Source organism: Pinus tabuliformis, chromosome 8 (assembly GCF_031772625.1).
Source record: "Pinus tabuliformis cultivar Carrire ecotype Pingquan chromosome 8, CPIR1, whole genome shotgun sequence".
In the NCBI taxonomy this organism is placed as follows: domain Eukaryota; kingdom Viridiplantae; phylum Streptophyta; class Pinopsida; order Pinales; family Pinaceae; genus Pinus; species Pinus tabuliformis.
Window position 1 is genome coordinate 1,306,354,017 of NC_142294.1, and position 27,994 is coordinate 1,306,382,010.

General features: G+C 37.3%; 1 long non-coding RNA gene across 1 annotated transcript; it reads right to left on the minus strand.

Moving 5' to 3' along the window:
- Positions 1-909: 909 nt before the first annotated feature.
- On the minus strand, positions 910-18,450 carry LOC149240270 (uncharacterized). The gene is made up of 13 exons (XR_016246512.1): positions 18,243-18,450; positions 17,848-17,936; positions 17,005-17,623; positions 16,697-16,795; positions 16,327-16,413; positions 16,149-16,238; positions 15,886-15,958; positions 15,614-15,699; positions 15,367-15,438; positions 14,852-14,934; positions 14,657-14,763; positions 14,033-14,421; positions 910-1,957 (listed from the first exon to the last, which is right to left on the minus strand). It is a non-coding gene; the product is annotated as an uncharacterized LOC149240270 (long non-coding RNA).
- Positions 18,451-27,994: the final 9,544 nt, after the last annotated feature.

Genomic DNA, 27,994 nt, shown 5'->3' on the forward strand with positions numbered 1-27,994 from the left:
CAAAGGAACAACAAGCAATAGCAAAAGATACAAACAAAAATAGCAAAAAAGTTGAAAATAATAAAAAAACAAAGAAAGAGAAATAGTAGACACTTCTCTGTAATCCCAAAAAAATTCCATACCCAATCAAGGGCATCCTGCACATCAAAAAAATAGAAGAGTATTAAATAGAAACCATAAAATCTTAAGAAAAATATAAAACAAAGACCAACATGAGGATTTCATAGCAGATAGCATGGATTTTGCACCAAAAGAGGATTTTTACCTCTCCACTATAATATAGTGTTTCTCAAATAGATATTCAATTGTTTCATCAATAATCCTCCATGTCACTTTCCCTACATTTCATTGCAATCAATATTTAAATAAACAACAAATAAATTAAGATGCCTCTAATTTAAATGAACACAAATAAGACCAGAATTTGTATTGACAAAATGCTCTTGTATATCCATATTTCTCCTTTTACCTGAACTTACAATTGATGTTAGTTCACTCTCAATAGCTGAGGTGAGTCCTTTATTGTTTCAAATGTGCTATTTTTTTATCAGTTTGTAACAGATATTGGAATTGGTGAACCTTGATTTACATGCCCAAGCATAGTATCACCTGCAGCCTTGACATTACATGGACTTATATTTGGTGTTTAACCTGCAATATCATCAAACTCGGGGTGGAGAAAATAGTTCTATTAAATAAATGGTGGGTGTTTACTGCAATAATCGCTTTTGATATGGTCTTTTCACACAACTAAACTTGTATAATATTCTTATATGAAGAGTTTAATTTATTATCCACACCATGAGGAGACTTGAAGTCATTTGAAGTGGATGTTAAATTGGTTTCTTCATATATGGTCTTTTCACACAACTAAACTTGTATAATATTCTTATATTCTTATATAAAGAGTTTAATTTATTATCTACACGTTGAGGAGAGTTGATGTCATTTGAAGTGGATGTTGAATTGGTTTCTTCACATAGATTCAGCATTCGGTTGCACAAAAATTAGCACAGAAATTAAAAATTGTAGTGGGTAGATGCCTACATGTCACAAATTGACAAATCACTTACAATAGCCAATACCCTATTTCTAGATATATCTCACCTAACAACAATTACTGTGTATGCGCAATCAAAGAACATTTTTAGATGTGATGACATTATGCAAAGTTTGAGCATATTATAAATCTAAAAAATCTGCAAAAACACCAAATTATATCACAGACCCTCACGCTGGTGAGGAGTCGCATCAAAATCCCCCCACCAAGTCCTCTCTCCATCTATTGGTTGTTTAACCTTCAAAAACTTAACTGCAAGAGAGATAGCTCCAACAGTGATATGTCAAGGCCTGCACTGGAGGTAGAGAGTTGTAATCCCTATAACACAAAGCAATTTTCTAATCTTGTTGAAAATCTAGAGCTACATGCAATCCAAAAAGCATAAAATATTGAAGAACAAGGATAAGGGACTAGAACACTTACCCATTATTTACAAAATTCCATGTTACTTGTGCTAAAGAATTTTCTGCAACATTAAAACTCTTGAATGCAGAAACAAGATATTTTTATGGATGTTGCGCAATAAAAGCGAAGGCCAGTGTGGAAAGAAGAACCTACTATGCCATTAGTACCGCCAATTTCTGTTATCCATAGCACTCTAGAAAACCAGATTTAAATATCATAAAGCATATTGCATAAATACAACTGAAAATGCTACAAAAACATTGAATCCATAAAATACATCCAAAATGTTAGCTCCTTGAAGTTCATTAGCAAAAAGAGGCAAAACATGCTGCAACTTTAAGTTCTACACTGTTCTAAACCATACCTTTTCTCTACTACATTCAGCAGCAGTTGGGTTCCTCTTTTGCCGAAAGCCAGCATTGTGACATCTCAAGGAAGCACATAAGTTTCTTCTACCTTACCAGAAAGGAACATACATGCAGTCGCAATAGTCTACACAAGGAAGTCCATATAACTAATCATCAAAAAGTTGTATTGAATACAACATTTGGACTGATCACAATATGCATCCCCAACAATATACTAAATTGAACCAAAAAAAAGACTTAAAAATGTGAAAGTTGAGCCCACAAACCAAAAAAAATTATATAGATATTAGTTAATATCTTCTTGAATGCTTTATAATGTTTTATAAATTCAGTCTACTCTGATCTCCATCCGACTTCTAAACAAATATGTTAATATCAATGTGGTGAAAATAATACCACTCCATCCCCTGCTAAAAATGTTGACATCAATGTGCTAAAAATAATAAGAATGGTGACTTGTTAATTGAAAATAAATATGAATTTAGAAAATTAAACATGGATCAATTTTTCATGTTTGCTTCAAACTGGGATGACAAACTTTAATATTTAAAATAATTGAGAAACCTTAAAAAGAGGTTTGACCTTCCAAAATGTGTCTTGCCTTAAGGTCGATGAATTTGATAGAATGCCTAATATTTATGCAGTGTTCCACGGGGTCACGTCCCCCTACCTAAGGGTCGAGTATCGGAGTTCCCCCGCGCTCTGGGGACTTGGGGATGACATGGGGTTGTTTCCCCATGCTCCCAAAAAACAAGGTACGCGAGGAGTCTCCAAAGAGGTCATTTCCTGAAAAAAAGGGGACGAATCCACAAATCGGGGACAGTTGAGGTCATTTCCACTCCAAAAAATCAATTTAAACAAAAAAAATGATAAATGATAAAATTAAAATATTAGTTATATAATATGATTCAGGTTCCGCCGGTTTAGGTTTATATTTATGTTTCATTGTTGTTGGATGTCAAACCATTGAGAGTCACCGTAGTCGTCTACCATCAAACGAGCCCTTCAATTTAGTGACCAGTCGCACCGTGTTGTTGTTCCATTGTGCCTGCACCGTGCCTCCATCTCTACTAAAATTTGAAGCCCGCACTGTGCCCACTTCCACCATTCGTGCTGGAGTTCGAAGCTCGCACCGTGCCCACTTCCGCCATCTTTGCTGGAGTTCGAAGCCCGCACCGTGCCCACTGTCGCCATCTTTGCTGGAGTTGAAGCCTGCATCGTGCCGCTATTCATAACTTCATAGTCGTTGTTCCAGAATCACCACAGTGAGTGCGGCTAACAAGTTACAACCTCACTGTATTTTTTTTAGTTTTTTATTTTATTTGTAAATTAAAAAAATAAAAAAATTTATTATTACCTGTTAGCTTAGGCTGTAGGTTGTCTGTCACTGTATTTTTTTTATTTTTTCTTAATTTTTTTTGTAAAACACTGAAACAGTGAATAAATGTTAAAATTTTATCATTTTCATTTTATTTTTTAACTTTCGAATTTCAGAGTGTTGTTGACTGTGTAAAATGCTAAAATCATTTTAGTGTTTTACACAGTCAACAACACTGAAAGTTTGAAATTCGAATAGCTAGAAAAATAAAATAAAATTTACTGTTTTACAAAAAAAAAAAATAGAAATTGTAAGTAGTCATAGGAGGGCAGGAACTAGAAATCAGAATAGGCCTTTGCATGGTGTAAATTCTGGAGGCCCACCAAGAAAACTGGAAAATTTTGCAAAGGGAGGCATTTAATCCTCTAAAACCACTTCTAATCTATGCAACCAGACTGCCGAAAAAAAATCCAAAAGTTGGTGGTGGCTCACGTGATTGGGTCTACAATATTTGTGGGCATCACTTTGCTGGCAGCTATACCAAGGTGAAGCAACACATTTTGGCTATTACAGGTAAAGGAGTCAATATGTGTGCCTCAAAGAACCTGAATTCAGCTTAAACAGAGCAACTTTGGAGGGCAGAAAGGGCAACCACTGGAAAAGGATTTTTTTCTAGCAGACATGTTGATCCATCCACAAATATTCCTCCATCCATTGCTTCATCCAAAAAGACAAAGGTTTCTGCTGGTGCATCTCATTCTTGTGCAATGGGTGCTACAATGTCTGGGATGTACAACATTCTAGATCGAGATGACACAGATGATGCAATTGGCAAATTTCCTTTTGCCAATGGAATTCCCTTCCATGTTGTTCGTTCTCCTTATTACAAGGAAATGGTCCAAGCAATTGCAAGAATAGGGCCTTCATATGTACCACCCAAAGAACATAAGCTACGAACAACAATTTTAAATAAACAAGTGTCCAAAATTAATATGCAAAAAGAGAGAATGAGACAAACATGGTTGAGCTTTGGTTGCTCTATTGTTATGGATGAATAGATTGACATCCGAAAACACCCACTAATCAACATCATAGTGACATCTTAAGAAGGTCCATTCTTTCTTATACTTGTTGACTGTTCTGGAAAGCACAACGATACATCTTTCCAATTTGAGCTTCTTCGAGAAGCTATAGAGGATGTTGGGCCTGATAGTGTCGTGCAGGTTGTGACAGATGCAGCAGCAGTTTGTAGATCAGTTGGGTTATTGATTCAAAGCAGGTATCAACATATTTTTTGGACTCCTTGTTGTGTGCATAAACTCAATAATGCACTGAAGGACATTAGCAAGATTCAGTGGATATCAGACTTGGTGACAGCTGCAAGAGATGTGCAGATGTTTATCTGCACAGGCCGCTCCCGTGTATCCTCGCTTCCTCGTCCCGGAACCTTGGTGGAACATTGTATTAATGTATTCACGAGAAAGAAAATTGCTTTCCCATTACTCTACCAATTTGTCATAGATATCTTTTGAAGTTTCGAATTTAGATACATATGGGATGAGGGGATCTTTGATGGATTCTATGAGAATCCTTTGAGCCCTAACTTCCCCTTTCATACATTTGGCAAGAGCTTGAGCACCTTCCTTTCTTGGTTTAGTGATAGAACCTTTGACATGTTCCATAACCTCATTTTCAATGAGATTCAAATTTGTCCTTTTCTTCCATGCAAGATAGTTTGAAGCCCCAACCAATTTGTTGCTTTCCTTGCAAAAAGACATTTTGACAGAGTCGGATGTGGACATAAATATACTTACTTGATAGGATGTTCCTTCTTCTTGCTACTTCCTTTTTGTTGTTGATGATGATATAGAGGATAGAAAACTTCTCCTTGATGAAGGTAATTTTCTTCAAGAATAATCATTGATCCCACAGACAGTGATATGACATTGCCTTCTGATCCAGCTTCCTTTGGATGAATAGTCTTCAAAACACTTTAACTTGAGTAGATGTAGGGTTTTGTCCTTCTCCCTCTTGATGATGATCCCAATACTACTTTGTAGACTTCTTTGATCTAGGGTTATCATGCTTCCTTTGACTTCAAGATGATCTTTGCTTTGATGCCTTCCTTGAGATTTGATCCTTGAGTTTCCCTTGATGAGATGCCCTTCCTTGACTTAGTCACCTTAGCTCTTATACCATGTTGAAAAATCTAGGGCATAGCAATTAAGTGATTTCTCTTCTTTTAGTAACTGATTGTGAGTGCTTTTTACTTCTTTAGATTAGGATCTTCTTTTACATAGGTTATTAGTGTTCTTCTTCATTAAACAGCGACCAATGCATAAACCATAAAGAGACAAGAGACACAAAATATAGGCTATCAGCCAAGGCCAAAACCTCTCCCTCTTTGAGAGGAAAACCCGAAAAAATTCTTCTTCTTATAGAGATTCCAATTGACAAATACCAAGACCAAGACCCTTGACCTATTTGCCTCCCCAAGACCAAGACACAAAGCTTCTAAGCTTGACCCTTTCCTTCCTTGAGTCAGTGATTGTCAAACTTTTGGTTTCTTTCCTTCTTGGTTGCTCCTTAGACTTCAACTTCCTACAATTCTCGACTTCCTTCAGAACTCAGATTCCTTTCTCGCATTCCCTTCAGATCTCAAATTCCTTTCTGGACTTCTTGAAACAGAACTGTAATATTTCAGAGTTAGCTTCACCTCTTAACTCGGTTATATGTTCTGAATTCCATCGCTCTAGATGGAGACTTCTATTATGGTAATATAGCTTAAGTATCACCCTAACTTTCTCTGTGGTTGACCTGTAATAGCTCATCTTCTTCTGCAATCCATATACCTTGCACGTGTGAAGAGTATCCACCCAAAACAGATCAGAAATAACCTCAGTTATGTTCTCCCTTCCTTCTCTTGGCGATAGGTTGCCTTCTTGATTAACCTCGCACTTTCTTTTTTTGGCTTCAGACCTTGACCGAATTGTCCTTGAAATTCTATCTATGAAATAGGGTCGAGCTACCCTATTTATAATTGTCGCCCATGTTAATTGGCCAACATGACATGTGGTGAACCGATGTGTCCTTTTATGAAGATATTATTATCCTTCAAAGCCAACTTGTAGGAGACTTTGCTTGGTCTTGGAGGACTATTTATATTTATCTAATGACTCATACAAAATGCAACATGCCCAAGAAGGGTCCTTCATACATGACATTGACTCTCTTTGACTTTATGACCAATCCTAAAGGCTCACAATGGGAGCCATCACTAAAAATAAAATTCCTTTCATGAGACTAGCATTACAAAAATAATTTTATTTTTCTTTGCATCAATTACATAAAATCACATTTATATATGTCATTATGAAGACCGAACCTAACTACACTTTTGAACAATTCTCAATCTAAAGAATTCTCATAAGAAGAGTCTGATTGGTAACCCGTTTGTATAGCATCATATCATCCAACATTGTCACATAACAAGGCCTTGACTAATAGCTCTATCTCTCCACAAGATCAGAGCACAATATTGGCGAGACCAATGATTTATACACACTTTCATCATTGTCCCTCTTGGAACATACCCCACCCGGGTTCTCAAGGTGTGTTCCACCAAGACTATTCTTATCTTGGATTCCCAGTCCTCAAAGAATATCATTCTTCTACAACTACTCTTATCTTGGATGCCCTACCACATCCTCAAAGAGTATCAAATGCCAGATTCTTACCCAATCCTCCATTCTTTCTTCCCAAGCGAAGATAAGAATGATGTGTCTATCTCTCCCTTCTCAACTAGGGAAGTTATACCCATTCCTATAAAAGGAATATGCCCAAGCTCCCTCTTAGCTTAGGGCCTGGCTTCCAAGTTTCTACCAATTTAGAAACTGGTTTCCAAGCTCCCTCTTAACTCAGGACCTGTTTCTAGCAGTAACTCTTTATTCATTGGTGGAGATCATGGGACCTTCAGCTGCTTGTAGCGCTCCTCCATTCAATGTCATGAATTTCATCTTTGATATTATGGAGCCTTCATCTTTGTAAGGCATCAGCCATCCATCACTTTCCTTCACAAGCCACATTGGTCATGTCATCCCTCTTTCTATTGGAAAGTAATCTTTTAGTCCCCATCTGGCTTTTTCTTTATACAACTACCTTTTCCACGTCATGTTCCCTCTAGGATCTTTCATCCGACCACATGAGTGCTTAGTTGTAGGTAACATCTACAACTCTCTTTCAGTAGCCCTTTATCAACCCAACCAGATGTTTTTCAAAAATCAAAATGGACATTAAATCAAAGTTACCTTTTATGATGGTCTTTCATCATGACATCTATTTGCTTGCAATATTAACATCCCGGACATATATTTGACACATCTCCAAGATATATAATGTCAAGGGTCTCCTTCTTTTCTAGACTTCATCAGGGTCTTCATATCTTTCCCATGGAGATATCATAGTCAAATATTTTAGTCATTAGATGTTGATTACCTTCTCCATATTGCAACTTTCATGATCTCTTCCTTTCTTTATTCACACATTGCTTCTCAAGAGCTTCCAATCATAGTCCCTTCATCTTTGTCAACCACCTCATATTCCATACGAGGACATATTATGTTGATTTCATCTAGTTAATATGTGAACCATTCCTTCATACATCCTTTTAACGAAAGAGATCCTTTTCCCTTGATCATGCTCATGTGATGGAGCATGCATCCTTATTATCTGCAACTATATAATGACATGACTTAACTCACTAAACATATGCATACATACCTCTTTTCTTCTTTGGTCATCTAGACTTCCTTCAACAGCTTCCTATCCTTGCTTCAATCATCTCTACATGTTGCATTCCTTTGTCATCATACCATCATTTTTCAAACAATGAATCCCATCCAAAGTGGAATTCTTAGGGAGACATCTTTCAAGAGATGAACCTTCCAATGAATATTCTAGTAGAGGATCCTGATTATCATCATCTTGTAGATGCTCCTTCCTAATGATGTATGATGAGCTTCCTATTAGATGACTCTCTTTCACCCATAAATACTACTTGTGCTTCAAATGAGGTTACCAAGAGCTAATTCCTTATATTGATGACTGCCATAGACCTTTACTTCAGCTATCTTTCAAGCTTATTATGATGATGTCATGAGCTCTTGTTTCTATCGTATGCATTTATGATGTCGTCCCTTAAACGATGCATCTTGTAATAATGTTTTTCTTCTTGACTGCGCTGGTGGAGGCATTCTTTGCCCTATTCTTCACCTTGCTGAGATCCAAACATCCATAGTTATACAAATTCCTTCTTCCATCATGTTTCTTAGAACAAAGGTTCAGCCCATCCATCTTTACTTCTTGTAACGGCAATATTTATTGACAAGCACCCCAAGCAAAGTATGCAATACCAAAACAGGGCGCTAAGATTTTTAGGGTTTAGATGCAATCAAGAGGTCATTCTAGGGCTTCTAAAGTTCAAACGCTAGATCAGATTCTATCCCCTCTTTATGTTATACTAGGGTTCATCTTTTTCCCTAAAATACTAACAAACCCTAAAATCTTATCTTCAACCCAAAAATATCTTTAAAATATATCATACATATCTTATGGTCACTTACCTTTGTCGAGATGACTTACATTTCCAGATGCCATCTTCATCAATCTGTTTTCGGGAGTGAGATATTCTTTACTGTACTCATCTGTTGATTCTTCCATGTATATGATTGCCACTGGCCTTGGATTGATGTCCTTATAGCTTCACGGGTCCTTATGTAAAATTGACAGATATAAGCATGTTAATTGTTTCTTTATAGCTTCGACATTTGTTTGATGACTAGATTACTTCAGGTTTGTTCCCTTGGATCTTTCAAACTTCAGTACAGTGATCAGATATATATGAGATTGGTGACTGCCACATGTACTCAGTCACCACAGAATCTGAACTTTGTAAGAAGACTAGAGTAGCAGTGTCACAAGGACACGTCTTTGAAGAAGAGATCTATGATATCACGGAGATAGAAAGATCTATGCTTCAAACTTTTGGCAAGTTTATAATTCTTGACAAAGATAAACTGTAAGCCTAAAAGAGGACCTTAATGAATTTGGATTGATGTTGCCTTTTGGAGTTTCTTTTTATCAATCTTTTGCACAATCTCAGTTCTTGAATGGAAACTTTAAGATAATCATATTTACCTCAGAATCTCAGATTTGTGGTTGTTTGTAGAATAGTCTTCATACAACGGTGCAAATAATCTAGACTTCTTTTCTTTCAAAATCTTGGCTCGCAACTTAACTTATTTTTATTCCATATTTTGACTCTACATCTTGACTGAAATTCGGTGCTACTTTTATGGTAGATACCCTAGATTCTCCACGAATGAGAGGAATTACAACGCAGAAAAATTAATTCTGATCTCTTCTTCTTGAGATGATGAAGGAACGAGGTACCCAAGAATGCTTCAAGTGTACGAACTAGGGTTTTTGAGATATGCTTTTATTGACTTCCTCCAAGATGATGATGTAATCTTTGTTCTCAAAATGCCTTCGACATGAGAGGATCTTCTTGATGATTTGATGCCTTTTATAATCTTCTAGAACTTCGGTCCTTGAATGTCCTTTGTTAAGATGCCCTTACTTGACTTGTCACCTTAGCTCTCATACCATGTTGAGAAATCTAGGGGCAATAGTCTAGGTGATTTCTCTTACTTATGATAACTACTTGTGGAGATTTTTTTTCCTTGATTAGATTCTTCTTTAGCTTGATTATTATTGTGTTTTCTTCATCAAACAACTACTAAAACATAATGAACAATGAGACAAAGGACACAAAAAATAGGCAATCAACCAGGTCCAAAACCTCTAATCTTGAGAGGAAAACCCTCTTCTTCTTATAGAATCTTCAATTGACGAATTCCAAGACCTAAACCCTTGACCAAGAAACTCTACAAAACCAAGTCACAATTCTTCCTTGAATAGCTCTTCTTCCTTTAAGTCAACGCTGGTCAAACTGACTGCCATAACACAGATTCATCTTATTTTCAAGGTTTGGTCTCTCACTATAGGCCTACAATTTTCGGCCTACTTGTAATCACTGAAATTCTGCATGTGTGAGCTGAATGGGGCAGATTGGTGAGGCTCTTTTCCTTCGCTTGACCTGAACATTTCTTCTCGAGACCTCGGCTAGCAAGAATGCTCTTTTCATGACCTTTATTTTGGCTTCTTCAAGGACTGTTGAAACCCTACCGCAAAAACCCTAGTTGCAGTCACACATGTGAGTGGGGGGGCTCAAAAACAAGGCTAAAAGACTTCGATCTTCTTCTCTTTTTCTTCGTTCCTTCAAGAGACTTTCTCCCTTCCCTACTCACACTTTTTTCTTCTTCGAGGATGCTTGATTGATGTGTCTTCAAGTGTAGCCGAGTACTCCTTTATATAGTCATTTCACCTATGTAATTAGGTCGACTTGTCATCATGTCTAGGTCGACGTCTCCTTCTAGATAGGTCTATAGCTCCTTTGTGAAAGCAGACTTGTTGAGCACTAGTGACGAGGTCTTGGAGGGTCTTTTGACTCTTACACTGACTGAAATAAATTTCTTTTTACAATATGTAACATGCCCAAAAACAAGGCTAAAAGACTTCGATCTTCTTCTCTTTTTCTTCATTCCTTCAAGAGACTTTCTCCCTTCCCTACTCGCACTTCTTTCTTCTTCGAGGATGCTTGATTGATGTCTCTTCAAGTGTAGCCGAGTACTCCTTTATATAGTCTTTTCACCCATGTAATTAGGTCGACTTGTCATCATGTCTAGGCCAACATCTCCTTCTAGATAGGTCTATAGCTCCTTTATGAAATCCGACTTGTTGAGCACTAGTGACGATGTCTTGAAGGGTCTTTTGACTCTCACAATGACTCATAAATTTCTTTTTACAATATGTAACATGCCCAAATGGGTCATTCATACATGAAAACGACATAATGACTTTAGGACAAACCTAGAAGCACTCAATGGGCGCTTTGACCTATAAAAATAAATTCTTTTGAGCATGAAACCCATGTCTGAAGACTCATAATAATAAATTTATTTTTCTATTTCATTAAATACATAAAATCATGATTACATATGTCATTATGAAGATCGAACCTAGATACATTTTTTCAACAAATGGAGCATATCGTGGTACATGAGTTATGTCAACCTTTGGTTTTCCACCCTTCTTCAAATGACTTTTTCCTTTTATTGATTTTTCTTCATAACTGCTCGGGGCTCGAAGGGATGAGAGTATGATGTATAGAATGTACCAATAGGTACCCCCTTTTAACATGGGGCATTTCATTGCCCACCAGGGGTTGGGACAATCATGGGTTCCTTAATGTGAAGGGGGCTCATCTAGGGCCCATAGGAAACAGGGTGATGGCCATAAATAAGGGGTAGAGCTCATGTTTGGATTTTTCCCACGTGCTAAATTTGTATGTCTCGACCATCTTTTGCATTTTGTAGTACATTTCTTGTTGAGAGTGGCCAAATTATGCTTTTTCTTTTCATTTTAGCTACACCAACTTCTGGGCATCATAACAAGACTAACCCAAAGTGTGGACAAGGGGAAGGGGAGGCAAACTCTGTGTGGACCCAGTGGACACATGTAGACCCAGATGGGAAAGTGATGAATGGGGTTAAAATGAGTGGAAGGGAGTGATGTATATGGTGTCAGAAAGCGGGACCATGCAACCAAAATTGGAGTTTCCCATGTAGGGCTAGCCCTAGAACTAGTGGTCAATAAAGGAGATCCCACAAGACAAGGATACAAGGCTAACCACCGAATCAAGCATAGGAGACAAGAGTAAAAACCTAGCCCACTCTTTCTGTCGAATCCCCCCACCAATCCATGCCCAAAAGTGTCCATGATAAGTAAGGAAAACAACTCAACTATACCAACAAAAAGCCATACCTTTGGGGTCGGGAGGCCCACCTTCAAACATACGATCATAACAAATAAGCGAGGGAACACAGGCCTAGCTCAGGTAGCGAAGACAATGGCACATCAAGCTATCTGGTGGTTGCAAGGGACTGCTCGCTGCAAGCTAAGGACCATCTAGGAGAAAACTTTTCTCATATGCATACTACCCACAAGTGGTGGGTAACAGGACCTCCACCTCAAACAAACATGACAAAGTAGGGTGAAGAACCATGCAACTTCATGGTATGACAATGATGGATGTTAACCCCAAGAGAAGGCTTAGAAATTGTTTCACCCTCTACAAAAGTCACAATATCGTGTGGATTGGAAAGATGGAAGAATCCTAGGAAGTGCCAAGTAAATAAGGTGTTGAGAATGAAGAGAAAGACATGTCATCGATCTTCTAATGCATTTGTTTCTTTTAAGGCTTGATCTCATCACCTTTTTGTCTAGTTAGAAACCCTATTTAGTTCTAGCTAGTCTATGTTCCTACATTTTCTGAGGCTTGGTCTCAAGACAAGTTAGTGTGTGGACTTGAGGCCCAATGAAAGTTGATTTAGGAATGGAAAAATATATGTAGGATGAAGCCTGAGCCTTCGTCTCAAGATAGGTTAGTATGTGAATTAAGGCCCAACTAAAGTTCATTGAAGAATGGAAGAAGAATGTATGTAGGATAAGGGCTAAAGGTAGTTGTCAAAGTGACGTCAAAGTTGGATGCACTCTTTCCTAGCCTTCTAGGAAGCTAAAATTGTTATGTTCTTTATATTTCCTAACTGTGATAAGTTCTTGTCAAAGATGCATTCCTCTATGATAGAATGATGGAAGAATTCCATGATGCTTTTGGCTCCTTCATAAAAGCATGAAGCAACCATATACAAAGTTGTAGATATTATGGGGCTAAAAGGACAAATGCATCATGCTTCAATGATAATGTTGAAATTGAAATCCACACGTAAGAAGTCCACACTCTCCAATGGCACAAAGTTCTTAGCACCCCTCCTAACATATTTGGATTGGAAATTTTGCTTTGTTTCATCCATATCTACAAACACTCTACTTAATTAGAAGCAAGTTTTCTTGAAGCAACAACATAGAAAATTGTAGATATTATTATGGGGCTAAAAGGACAAACGTCTCATGTTTTAATGAAAATGTTGAGATTAAAAACCTACACTCTCCAATAAGTGCTTAGTACCCCTCCCAAATGTAGATGAAAACTAGTGTGCTTAGTACCCCTCCCAAATGTAGATGAAAACTAGTATGCTTAGTACCCCTCCCAAGTATAGATGAAAACTAGTATGTCATAACTTGGATTGCACAAAATGCTTAGTACACCTCCCAAATGTAGATGAAAACTAGTATGTCATAACTCGGGTTAAAATTTTTGTTTTGTTTCATACATATCTACAAACTCTACTCAATTAGAACAAACTTATGCTTATGCTTGAATATTCCAATTACCTTGGTTTACCAATATTTCCTATGTCTCATGTTTGAATGAAAATGTTGAGATTGAAACACACATGTAAATACTAAAAAGCCTACACTCTCTAGTGGCACAAAGTGCTTAGTACCCCCTTCCCAAAGTGTAGATGTAGATGAAAACTACTATGTCATAACTTGGATTGCACAAAGTGCTTAGTACCCCTCCCAAATGTAGATGAAAACTAGTATGTCATAACTTGGGTTGAAAATTCTATTTTGTTTCATCCATATCTACAAACTCTACTCAACAAGAAGAAAGTGTTGCTTATGCTTGAAGATTCCAATTACCTTCTTGTACCCATATTTCCTATAATAAATTTACCCATATTGCCTATAATAAATTTACATGAGCACACATGATATAAGTAGCAACAAAAGAGTTCAATTAAAACAAAAACCCATTAAATTACGTAGCAAATAACTAGTGAATTCCCTCATACATACCTCTTTCATCTTCGCCCATTACATTTGTTGAATTTCCATCAGCCCTAATTCCACAATATGTATTGTTAAGGGTTGCCTTAATTTCTACACTCATAGAACCCAAAACAAAAACCATGAACAAACGTATATTAAAAAAAAAACACACACAAAAAAAGACAAAAAAAAACACAAACATGAAAATAAAAAATACTAAAGCACAATTTAGCATGGCCATGCTCACAAATGTAAAAAAATAACAGTAGTTGTACAAAAACAAAGGAATAGAAAAATATAGCAGAAACAATAGCAAAAAGAAAATGAAAATAACAAAAACAAAACAAACAAAGAGAAATAGTAGACAAACTCTTCTTTACAATCCCAAAAAGTGTTTACAACCAATCAAGAACATCCTGCACATTAAAAAATAGAAGAGTATTAAATAGAGACCATAAAATATTATGACAAATATTAAATATATACCAAATATTTTTGGAGAAATATAAAACAAAGACCAACATGAGGATTTCATAGCATAGCACGGATTTTGCACCAAAAGAGAACTCACCTTTACTACTTCCTCTTCACTATAATATAGTGTTGCTACATAAATAATTCAATAGTTTCATGAATCAAAAAATAACTCACCATCCACCTTCGCCTCTACACTCTCCTTCATTGCCACCATCTTCCTCGCATGAAAATATTTCGCTCATTTCTTAGTGCACTTCCAATTTTGCTGCTCTTTTGTTTATCTGCATTCCATTGCATTCGTAAATAAATAAATCACAAATGATATGTGATACCTCTATATTAAACAAACACACATCGAATCATACATACCTCCTCATCTTAAGTTGTGTTCTTCATTGAAAGCACAAATAGAATCTACAACAACCTTGTGACTTGTCTTTATTTCTCCATTGCTTAAAACCAACAAAAACCAAACTAGAAGATATCAAATAGAAAGCAAAAAATATTCCGAGAGATATTAACTAGAAACTGAAACAAGGTAACAAAGTATGAGATATCTTAAACAAACAACAAAACCCTTATGAATAATCATATGCAAAAGCAAATCTTATGTAGAGGCCAAAAATCGTAAACCCTAAATAGATAAGTATGGAGGAGAACCATCTATGCAAAACATACATGGGTCTTGCACCATAACATAACTACTCTACCTCTACTTTTGCCTCATCTATAATGCATCCCATGTCTCTCACAAAAAGATATTCAATAGTTTCATTAGCGTTCAACCTTACTTTACAAGCATTTCATCGTATTCATAGATAAATAAATCGCAAATGATATGTGATGCGTTTAAATTAATCAAATACATGTGGAACCATGCATACCTCCTCATCTTGAGTCATGTTCTTTATTGAAAGCACCTTGAGCCTTCAAACTTGTCTTTATTTTTCCATCGGCTAAAACCAACAAAAATCAAACTAAAAAATATCAAATATAGAGTAAAAAATCTTATGAGAGATATTCAAAAGAAACTAAAATAAAGTATGAGAAATGTTAAAAAAACAACAAAACTCTTATGAATAATCATATGCGAAACTAAGAACATCTTATGTAAGGCCAAAAATTGTAAACCTTAAATTAATAAGTGATGAGAACCATCTACACAAAACGTACATGGGTCTTGGACCATAACTCCTCTACCTCTACTTTTGCCTCATCTATAGTGCATCCCACGTCTCTTTCAGAAAAGGATATTCAAAAGTTTCATTAGCATTCAGCCTTACTTTACATGCATTGCCTCTAAATTTAAATAAACACACATAATATAATTTTGAAGCAACAACTGAGTTAATTTAAAATACCATGGAATTAAAATTAAGTAGATAAAAGCAAGTGATACATACCTTCCCCTTACCTTTTTCCTCTACATGTGTGGAATTTGCATCAACTGTAATCCCACAATATGAGCTGCTAGGTCTTCCATTAATTTTCCCATCCATTGAATAACAAAAAAGAGATATCAACCACACAAGATATTTTGTGAGAAATAAGATGCAAACACTGAAATATCAACTACACAAAATATCCTGTGAGAAATGTGAAGCAGTCTGACGACACTTATATTGAAAAGAGAAAATATCCATGTTGGAACTAAAAGAGAACTCACCTTGTACCTTTGCACTCTCCAATACCTCTCCAAGTCTCTCTCACACAAAGATTTAAGTAGTTTCATTAGTGTTCCTCCACCTTCCTTTACCTAGATTTGCATTGCACTCACCATACAAATAAATCTCAAATAATATACAATGCATTTAATTTAAACAGACAAATGAAACCATACCCACCTCCTCCTCCTGCTTAGTCCTCCCCTTCACCAAATGCACTTATGCAATCTACACCATTCCTAGGACCTGCCTCTATATCTCCACTTCCTAAATGCAGCAAAAACCAAACCATTAAATATTAAATGAAAACCAAAAATTTCTTAGACAAACAACAAAAATCTTATAAGAAATATTAAACAAAGGTTGAAAAATATTATAATAAATTATTCATAAGCCAAGACCAAAAAAATTATCAATAATATTATACAAAAGTACATTTTATTCAATGACCAAAAATCATAAACCCTAAATAAATAATGAGGGAGGAGAACCATTGTAGTGAAAATGAGAAGATAAGCATATTGGAACCAAAAGAGAATTGACCCTCTACCTTTGCACTCTCCTACACTACTCCAAGTCTCTCTTACACAAAAAAAATTCTGAAGTTTCAACATTCTTCCTCCACATTTGCTTGGCCACCTTCCTTTAACTACATTTGCACTACATCCAATAAATAAGAGAATTCCAAATAATATAATATGCATATAATTTAAATAGAAGTTCATCTTATGCTACGAAAATTTTAAAATCCCAAATTGGAAAGAAGGGTGGAAAACCATGGTATCAAAACCAACATCTAAGAGGATTTTAGAGTAGAACATACATGCTACATGAGCCTTGCACTAAAAGATAACTTACCCTCTACCTTTGCTTCTACTTTTGCTATTGTGTTCCACATCTCTCTCACACAAAGATATTAAATAGTATCATTAGTACTCATTCACCTTTCTTACTCAGCATTGCATTTAAATTTCAACAAACACATGATATAAGGATGAAGCAACAAATCAATTAAATTAAAATGGGCATGAAACAACATAATTATGTAGTAGCAAACAAGTGAATTCCCATTATACATACCTTTTTTGCCTTTTCCCATAAACAAGTAAACTCCCCAATTACATACCTCTTCACCTTTGCCCTCTACACTTGTGGACTCCACATCAACCCTACACCCACATTGTGGGTTGTTAAGGTATTTTTTGATTTCTCCACGCATTGAATTAAAAAAAGAGAAAAGTAAATCAAAAGACATAAGAAAAACAAAATACTAAACCACAAATTAGCATGGCCATGCTCAGAAAGTCAAAGATATAACAGCCACAACAACAACAAAAACTAAAAAAAGAAAACAACAATAGCAAAAAATATCACCAACAATTAAAATCAAAAACAAAAATAACAAGAAAATCATAAAAAGACAAACAAGAGTATGTTTTACAACCCCAAAAAGTGTCCATGGCCAACCAAGGAAACCCTGCACATCAAAAAATAGAGCAGTATTAAATAGAGACAAGAAAATATCAATCTGAAACAAAGACCAAATATCTTATGAATAACCTTATGCACTAAAAGATATATCTTATTCAAAAACCAAAAATCATAAACCCTAAATAAGTAAAGAGTGAAAAGAACTAGTGTTTGCTTCAAGAAGATTTTGTCGCAGATTATGAATGGATTTTGCACCAAAAGAAAACTTACCTCCACGCTTGTATCTGCACTCCACTATAATGTCTCTCTCAATGAAGATATTTCAGTAGTCTCGTTAGTGATCCACTGCATTCTTTTACCTACATTGCATTGCACTCATAATTAAACAAATTACCAATAATGTAAAATGCTTCTAATTTAAACAAACAAAAATCAAAATCAAACCATAAAATATTAAATAAAGATCAAAATATCTTATGAGAAATCTTGAAAAGACACAAAATAGAACAAAAATATTATGCAAAATTAATTACATTTTATTCAAAGACCAAAATCACAAACCCTAAATAGCCTAGGGAGGAGAACATTTTATTTGAAATATGAACAGTTTCATAGCATAACATACATGGGCTTTCCACCAAATAAGAACTCACCATCTACCTTACCTTTGTTGCACTTGCCCACATCTCTCTCACAAAGATATTTCAAGAGTCTCATCAAAATCCTCCATCTTCCTATACCTACACTAAAAAAAAGAAAAATCAACAATAGCAAAAAATATCACCAACAATTAAAACAAAAAACAAAAATAACAAGAAAAACCATAAAAACACAAACAAGAGTATGTTTTACAACCCCAAAATGTATCCATGGCCAACCAAGGAAACCCTGCACATAAAAAAATAGAGCAGTATTAAATAGAGACAAGAGAATATTAATTTGAAAAAAATACCAAATATCTTATGAATAATCTTATGCACCAAAAGATATATCTTATTCAAAAACCAAGTCATAAACCCTAAATAAGTAAAGAGCGAAAAGAACTAGTGTTTGCTTCAAGACGATTTTGTAGCAGATTATGAATGGATTTTGCAACAAAAGAAAACTTACCTCCACATTTGTATCTGCACTCCACTATAATGTCTCTCTCAATGAAAATATTTTAGTAGTTTCGTTAGTGATCCACTTTTTCAGTAGTTGCACTCATAATTAAACAAATTACCAATAATGTAAAATGCTTCTAATTTAAACAAACAAAAATCAAAATCAAACCATAAAATATTAAATAAAGATCAAATATCTTATGAGAAATCTTGAAAAGACACAAAATAGAACAAAAAAATTATTCAAAATTAATTACATTTTATTCAAAGACCAAAATCACAAGCCCTAAATAGCCAAGGGAGGAGAACCTTTTATTTGAAATAAGAACAATTTCATAGCATAACATACATGGGCTTTCCACCAAATAAGAACTCACCATCTGCCTTACCTTTGTTGCACTAGCCCACATCTCTCTCACAAAGATATTTCAAGAGTCGTCAAAATCCTCCATCTTCCTATACCTACACTACATAACATCTAAATTTAAACAAATTAGTCATGCTCAGAAATGTTTAAATTTAAACAACAACAACAACAACAATAGTGAAAGATACAAACAACAATAGCAAAAAACAAGAGAAAAAACAAAAAGGAACAAATAGAGAGAAACGGTAAAGACAAACTCTACTTTGCAACCCCAAAATGCATCCACATGCGAACAAAGAACACCTTGCATAGCACAAATTAAAGTAAAAGAGACCAAACAATCTTATGAGAAATATGTTGAAAATAGTAGCGAGAAAGGTCTTCTTGACTTGTGCCTTAGTAAAGGAAGACCTTGATCAGTCCTTCTTTAGAATGCACCAGTTCAAGGACGAGTCATGGAACAGTTAACTCATGCGCAAAATTTGGAGGCTCAATTTTGTTTGTCTCCAAGTGCGAGTTTGTATTTAGCAAAGGACAAGTGAGAGTCTCAGAGTCTAATTGAGGCTAGGACGAGTTAGAAACTTAGAAGAGTCAATTCGACTGAGTTAACAAATCAATCACAAGTCCAGGTTCTAAAAATTAACTTGCCAGATTTAGCATGAGTCAAAAAGCCTAAAAGGAGGTCGAAGGCACATCCATAAACCATTAGCATTGAGCACGAGTTTGTGTGAGAAAGAGTTCTTGCTAGCAAAGCGTGTAAGGAGTAGCGTATACACAGTTTGAGAGAGAATTTTCCTTGTGATGCGCGTTAGGATTTAGGGAGAAACTCCTTAGAAATAGGGGCTTGGATTTGCACTAGGAAATAGGCTTTCTAGCGCTAGCAAATGGGAGCCAAAAAGCACAAGGAAATATGAGTTGCATCGAGTCCTTGCAGGGAAGTTTTGGGTTAAGCATTAGAAGTGAGAGTAGATTTGTTTTATGTTGAAACAATTTGCCTTGTAAATAATTATGTTTGCTCAATTTTTCTGAATAAAATCTATTTGCAAGGAGACGGTTTTCCCAGTTGGGATCCCTAGAAAAATATTGTGTTATTGTGTGATTGTGTTTCTTTTATTTCGTTGCTTACCTATCATAAAGAAATATTATGTCTTGGTGCAACAAAATTAGTTCCAGATTTGTCATCATAGCAGTTGCAGGATTTCGTGGAAATTCCACAAGGTATCAGAGCAGAAATCAATATAAAGATCGGCACTGAGATGAGTTTGTGACCAACACAGATCAATCATGAAGGTTAGCGCTAGATTGTGAAGGAGCGCTCTCTGGGTAAGCAGGATGGCGTTCCCAGGATTGAAATCAAAACATTGTCTAGAGGGAGCCTCTAACTTCGTCTCTTGGAAAGGGAGGATAATGATATTGTTGGAGGCTAATGGGGTGGGAGACTTCACCAAGAACGTTATACCACCACCACAAAATCCCCAAAGTTGACCCAACATACTAAGAATGATATCAAGACCAGGAGGATTATTTTAGAAAGGGTCAAAGATCATATAGTTCCTCATATCCATGAGAAGAAGACAACCTTTGAGATGTTCAAAACTATTTTATATCTATATTAGAATACCAGTGATGCCAGGAAGATTGCTCTTAAGGAGTATTCGAATGAGACAAGGAGAGCCCATCGTCACGTAACTTTTGAAGTTCACTCAGGTTTGAGATGAGCTAGGTGGTATGGATGTCACTGGACCTAAGCAAGACCTTGTCACTTTTGCTTTACTAGGACTTCACAAGTCTTGGTATGGTTTCCAGGATATTATCAATGGCAGAGAGAATTTTCCCAATCGAGAAAGGTTATGGACTGACTGCGTTCAAGAAGAGATCTAGAGTGGGACCCGAGATGGTAGATCAGCGAAAACAAAGGACGAGGAGAACTTTGCTCTGGCAAGCAAAGCCAAGGGCAAGAACGAAAAAGGGGAGGTGGAGTCTAGTCAAAAGGACGAGAAGAAGAAGAAGGATCTTATTAAGATCAAATTCTTCCATTACCATGAGTTTGGGCACTATGCTACTAATTGTCCTAATTGGAATAAGGGGTCCAACGTCCAGGAAGAATAATGTGGTTGCATCAGTTGAGGTGATGTGTTTGCTTCTCAGTTCGAGAAAGATTTCTTAATGATAGCTTGCATGGCAAGCTCAAAAGGGAGCAGCATGTGATATATTGATTCTGGAGCCTCCTACCACATGATCGAGAACACGAAGTATTTCAGGCAGTTGAAGGGGAAGTACACACAGTTTCAGATCGAGCTGGGAGATGATGGCAAGTACACATCTAAGGGAGTTGGTATTGTTAGCTTTGAGAGGGAGTCTGGGAGCCTTCACCATCTCAGAGATGTCATCTATGTTCTAAGACAGAAGAAGAACCTTGTTTCAGTAGCAACCCTTGAGGTCAAGGGAGATGATGTCATCTTCAGCAGAGGTAAGGCATACCCCAGGTACTTAGCTTCTGAAGCAGTGAAGCAGATAGGTCTGAGGGTGAAGAACCTTTATAGGTCGCAGGTTGAGACATGTGCAGCCTTGAGCAGCAAGGCAGGTGGTGGTGAGCAGAGTAGAGATGTTGGATAACTTTGGCACACTTGCATCATGGGGTGTTGAAGATTCTTCAACAAATAGCCACAGGATTACCAACATGCAGTTTTGACTAGCATTATGCGTGCAAGGGGTGCACAATAGGAAAGTATGCCAAGACTTCCTTTCAGGGCCAAGGCAGTAGAGCCAACAGGATTTTGGAGCTAGTGAATTTAGATGTATGCATGCCCTTCTCTTCTTCGTCGCTTATGAGACAGGTATTATGTTACTTTCATTGATGATTATTCTCAAAAAACTTGGATATTTTTTATGAAAAAAAAAGATGAGGTCTTTACCAAGTTCATGGATTTTAAGGCCTTGGTATAAAACTAGACCAAGATGAAGATCAAGGCAGTGAGAAGTGACAATGGTGGAGAATATGTCTCCAATGCCTTAGAGGATCTATGTGTAAAGGAGGGCATTCACAGAGAGCTAATAGCACCACATAACCCTCAGCAGAATGGGGTGGTTGAGAAGTAGAGCCATAGTATTGTTGGAGTAGCCAAGGCCATGTTGCATGATCAGGGACTGCCTATGTTCTTGTGGGCAGAGGCATGCAACACTACAATATTTCTGCAGAACAGGAGTCCACACAAGGTTATTGGTTGAGTTACACAGAAGGAGGCTTTCATAGGCAAGAAGCTTGATGTTTCACACTTTCGTATCTTTGGCACAAAATTCTATTGCCTTGTGTCCAAACACAACAGAAAGAAGTTGGAGCCCACAACAGAAAAGGGCATTTTCGTGGGATATAGTGAGACAACTCAAGCATACAAAGTGTATCTACCAAGACTCAAGAAAACAATTCTCAGGTGGGATGTGAAGTTTGAGTAGTCCAGAGCTCTCTGGGGGTCCTTAGAGCAAGCGCAGGCTGTAGTACCTAAGATGGAGGAGCTACTCGCTCCTAAGGAGGAGCCTCATCCAACTGGCAAGAGGCCTGCACAACAGAACCCACAACAAGGTGCAAAGCAAGATGATGAGGAGAAGAAACTAGGACGAGAGCAGACAGGTACTTAGAGACTCCTAGCACAAGGAGGAAGAAATCCAAGTGGGTCGAGAAGTTGATTCAAGAGGCCCAAGAGCTAGATGAAGCTCCTCGCACCATGTTCAGGCAAAGCAAGCAGACACAGAGGTACACAGGTTATATGGCACCGATGACAGAGGTGGAGGCCACTGAGCCTTCTAGTTATAAGGAGGTTGCTTCTCAACAAGTTTGGCAGTAGGTTTGGCAGGTAGAGGAATATTCCTCCATCATGAAGAACGATTTTTGGGAGATTGTGCCACGACCTAAGGGAAAATCAGTAGTTCGCTCATGCTAGGTGTACAAGGTGAAGCATGGAACAGATGAGACCTTTGCCACAGTATCATTGTATTCATCCATCAAGACTATTTGGGCACTTACAGCATAGATGGGGTGGAAGATCCACCAGATGGACGTGAAGACAACATTCCTCTATGGAGTGGCTAAGGAGGAGATTTATATGGAGCAACCAAAGGGGTTTGAGCAGTTCAGTAAAGACACACGTGTGCAAGCTGAAGAGAGCTCTTTATGGGCTCAAGCAAGCTCCAAGAGCATGCTACACTTGTATTGACAGCTACCTTCGAGGATTGGGCTTCACTAAGAGTGAGGCAGATGCCAACCTATACTACATCATGGTTGAAGGGCTTTCGCTCATTCCAGTGCTCTATGTTGACGACCTTATATTGAATGGAGTAGACAACTTGATCTAGGATTGCAAGGGAGTTTGAGATGAAGGATATGGGGCTTATGCACTATTTCCTTGGATTGGAGGTTTGGCAAGGTGATGGTGAGATCTTCATGGGGAAGGGGAAGTACACTACACAGATTCTCTAGAGATTTCATATGCGGGATTGCAGGCCCATGGCCACACCTCTAGTCACAAACTGGGGGAAGGTGGATGTTAGTAGAGCAGAGAAAGTGGATGCCACAGCATACACGCAACTCATCGGGTCGTTGATGTAATTGGTCAACACACGACTTGATATTTTATTTACACTCAGCCAGCGAAGTCAGTTCATGACAAAACCAACCTAAGTTCACTGGGTTGCTGCTAAGCATGTTTTGAGGTATCTCAAAAGCACATTGGATTATGGATTGTGGTATAGAGAGGTTGATGGAGTGAGTCATAAGGGCTTCACAGATGCAAATTGGGCAAGGAGGTCCACAGATTAGAAGAGTACTTTAGGTGGCGTCTTCAGCATTGGGTCAACAATTGTTTCCTAGTACAGCAGGAAGCAAAGATTAGTTGCACTCAGTTCAACAGATGTCGAGTACATGGCTTCCAATTTGGTAGCATGTGAGGCTATTTGCATGAGGAATTTGCTTGTGGGACTTTTGAGAAGGAGGATGGAGCCTATTGTGATAGGCTATGATAATCAGCGTTGCATCAAGCTCTTTGAGAACCCAGTGTTTCATGATCGCTCAAAGCATATCAAGATCAGGTATCATCATCTCAGAGATTATGTACAGAAAGGGATAGTGAGCACGAGTTTGTGTGAGAAAGAATTCTTGCTAGCAAAGCGATTAAGGAGCAGCTTGTATGTAGTTTGGAGAGAATTTTCCTTGTGATATGCGCTAGGATTTATGTAGAAATTCCTAAGAAATAGGGGCTCAGTTGTTAAAATTGGTAACTAGGGCCAAACTCCATGTGGGTCATCTTATTTATGGCAGCTGATATTTTTCTTGGATCCCTCTCATTGAGAGGTGTAGGATTGATCTAAAGATCATCCAATTTCGATAAGTATTCATGGAGTTATGAATTTATTTGTGTTATAAGACAATTCGTCAAGGTCAGCCAGCAACCAAATATACCCCACATGTGCTTAACGTTTTAGTATAAAAGGAGATGACTTGATAGTCATTTCTACACACACTTCTCTCTTGATTTCTCTCCACTTGTCTTGGGTTTTAGTGGAAGGGAAATCTAGGAGTGGAAGCCCTAAATGTTGGAGGATTGAGGTTGCCCTAGCCGCAGTCAAGAAGAAGAACGATGCCCTAATCTAGAGGACGCAGTCAAGTGAGAAGCCCTAACGCTACAAGGACGACAGCCCTAGTATCTACGCTATCAAGAAGAAGCCCTAGCCTATACGCAGCCAAGAAAGAGGTTGCCCTAGATAGTGTGGGAAAGAGAGGTTGTTTGGGTGCTCTTGTAGGGAGAAAGGCCGAAGTTTGAAGCCTAGGGCCGCAACAAGAAGAGGAAATTCAGCGTGGGTGAAATAGGGTTGTTCTGAAGTCATTTTAAGAAGACTGAAGGGATGAAAGGAGGCCGAGGAGAAAGGGAGTTGTTTGAGGGCTCGTAGAGGGTGGAACGGTCCTCTAGAAAGGTTGTCGCAGGCCTGTTCTAAGGGCTATAGGATGCCACTATAATGAGAGGAGGGCAGAGCCATTATTAAGGGCTAGAAGGCTGCCTAGAATTATAGCGAAGGGGGCAGCCTTCCCTTGGAGGACAACCGCATTAATTAACGGCAAATGTGGGCAGATTTTAGGGGCTATTTGGCTGGGTGTGTAAGGGCTGCCAAATGGCCTAACCAGTCACCACATAAGCAGCAGTGAAGGCAGTATTGGAACAACAGTGTTGTGGACAGTTAGGCAATGGAGCATGGTGGAACCATGATGCATGGACAGCGAGACAACAAGTTGCCATATGCCCATAACAGCAGTGTTTTGGGCATGACTATTAGGTACAACAGTGTAGTAGTACAACTGGGACATCTAGGCAATGGTACCAGCGTAAGTATGTTATGTTGTTGTAGGGACAACAGCAATGTTGGGTTGTTGTAAGTATATTGAGATAACAAGCCATGATGGGAGAGCAGTACTAGCAGCAATGATATCGTGCCACAATGTTCAATGGGACAACAACATGATGAGACAAAACAATGATGGGACTGTCGTGTCATTGTGCAGTAGTAGCACAATGGAACAACAAGCACGGACAGCATGGTGCAACATGGCAAGCTTGGACAGCATGGCAAGCATGGACAACATGGATAGTTGTGGAAAGCACATGAGACATGTTGTATGACAACATAGTTCAACCATGGCACATGGGACAGCATTGCAGCATTGGGTGCAGCAGTCATGAGGTCCAGCGTTGTGATGATGGGTGCAGCATGGTGCAACACGGTGAGGTGCAGCATGATGACGAGATGCAGCATGATGATAGGTGAAGGAGTCACCTTGGAGAATCAATTGAAGCAGCATGTCTTCAACTGATCTCATGTATCATATTCTTAGAGATGATCTATGCTATTATCTAGATAAGTCAAAGTGTTGACTTCTGTTGTAAATGTACTCTCTCTCTCTCTCTCTCTCTCTCTCTCTCTCTCTCTGTGTGTTGAACTATTGAAGAACATATAAGAAGAATTGATCAAGGGTTTCCCCACATTGGGGTTTGTCCCTAGCTAGCGCCACATCTTGTGTCTTCTTGTCTTGGCTTGTCTTCTGCGATTTATGTTTATGTTCTATCTACAGCTTACTTTAATGCTGATGTGATTGCTAATCTGGAAAAGATATTGAGATAACTGTGAAAATTGAAATAAATTGCTCTAAGCATAGAACATACCTAAAATTAACATAAGCACTAAGAAATATGGATTTCCAGGGCTAGGAAATAGTAGCCAGACAACGCAAGCAAATAGGAGTTGGGTCGAGTTCTTTCAGGGAGGTTTTGAGCTAAGTATTAGCAATAAGAGTAGCTTTGTTTTCTGTTGAAACATATTGCCTTGTAAAGAGTTCTGTTTGCTCATTTTTTCTCAATAAAATTTATTGGCAAGGAGAGGGTTTTCCCTGTTGGGTTCCCTAGAAAAATATTGTGTTATTGTGTGACTATGTTCTTTATCGTTGTGATTCTTTTATTCCGCTACTTATCTATCGTAGAGAAATCTTGTGTCTTCATGCAACAAAATTAGTTTCAAATTTGTCATCATAGCAGTTGCAGGATTTCGTGGAAATTCTACAAAATACTAAATACACACGAAGTATCTTGAAATAAATATGAAACAGAGCTCAGATTATCCTACAAGAAATTTTAAATAGAGACCAAAATTCTATAATCAATCTTATACAGAAGTAAATACATCTTATAAAAACATCAAAAATCATAAACCCTAACTACATAAAAAGGGAGGGGAGCCATTGTATTTGAAACAAGGAGGTTGACACAATTGATCATAACATGGAATTGGCACCAAAAGAACTCACCTCTTCCTCAAACTCTACACTTTACTACGATCTCTCTCGCACAAACCTAGTAGATTCATCACTAATCCTCCACATTCCCTTACAGATGCTAGCACCCAACCTTGATTCCTCCAACTTTTAAATCTAACGAAAAAGCAAAATAAAAATCTCATGAGAAATATTTAAAACATATTAAAATTCTTATGAGAAATATTAAACAGATTATAATATACTATAAGATTCTAAGAAATTTTTAATGGCAAACCAAAAATCTTATGCAAAAGTAAGAAGGGAGTAGCGCCATTGCATTTGAAATGGGGAGGATTACATGGATTGTGCAACAAAAGAGAACTCACCCTTTGGCACCCTCTTACACAAAGATTCAATAGTGTTCCTACACTTTCCATTACCTACATTGCCTCTAAATGTAAAAAAAAAAAAACACCACTTTCCAATGCCCTACATTGCCTCTAAATTTTAAAAAATAACACATTATGTAATTATGTAGAATAAAATGAGATAAATTAATCATACATACCTTATCCTTAGCCTTCACTTGAGAAATCTGCTTCGACTAAGTTGTTCGAGTCTGCACTAATTTCCTTATCCACTAAACAAAAACAAAACTAAAAAATCTTTTGAGAAATATTTGAAATACACCAAAAATCTCATGAAAATTATTAGCATGGAGTGCATTATATTATCAAAAAGGGGAGGATGTAATTAAGGAATAACTAGTGGACTATTTAGAGGAGGGGAAAGATGTCTTTCTCAAGTCCATCTTCAACACCAGGGATGAACCTTTAGAAAAGTTAGAAAGGATATAAGGCCTATATCAAGGAGGTATGAGAATGTGGAGGAGAGCTTTAAGACAATTGGAAAACCTTAAAGAAAATATCTTTGAGTATCCTACATATGTGTTCATTAATTGTCAATGAAGGGGAGCAAATATATCAAAAGATATCAAAGGAGGGAAAAGAGATATTTTAAGTCTACAAAAGTAGGAGGACAACGTATTAGGGCAAGCATCAATTCTACTAGGTTAAAGGAATGGAGCTAATTACTAACATTAGTACAGGGGGGAAGAGTGTTGAATTTTCCTTAGGCCCTAGATCTGGTATGAGG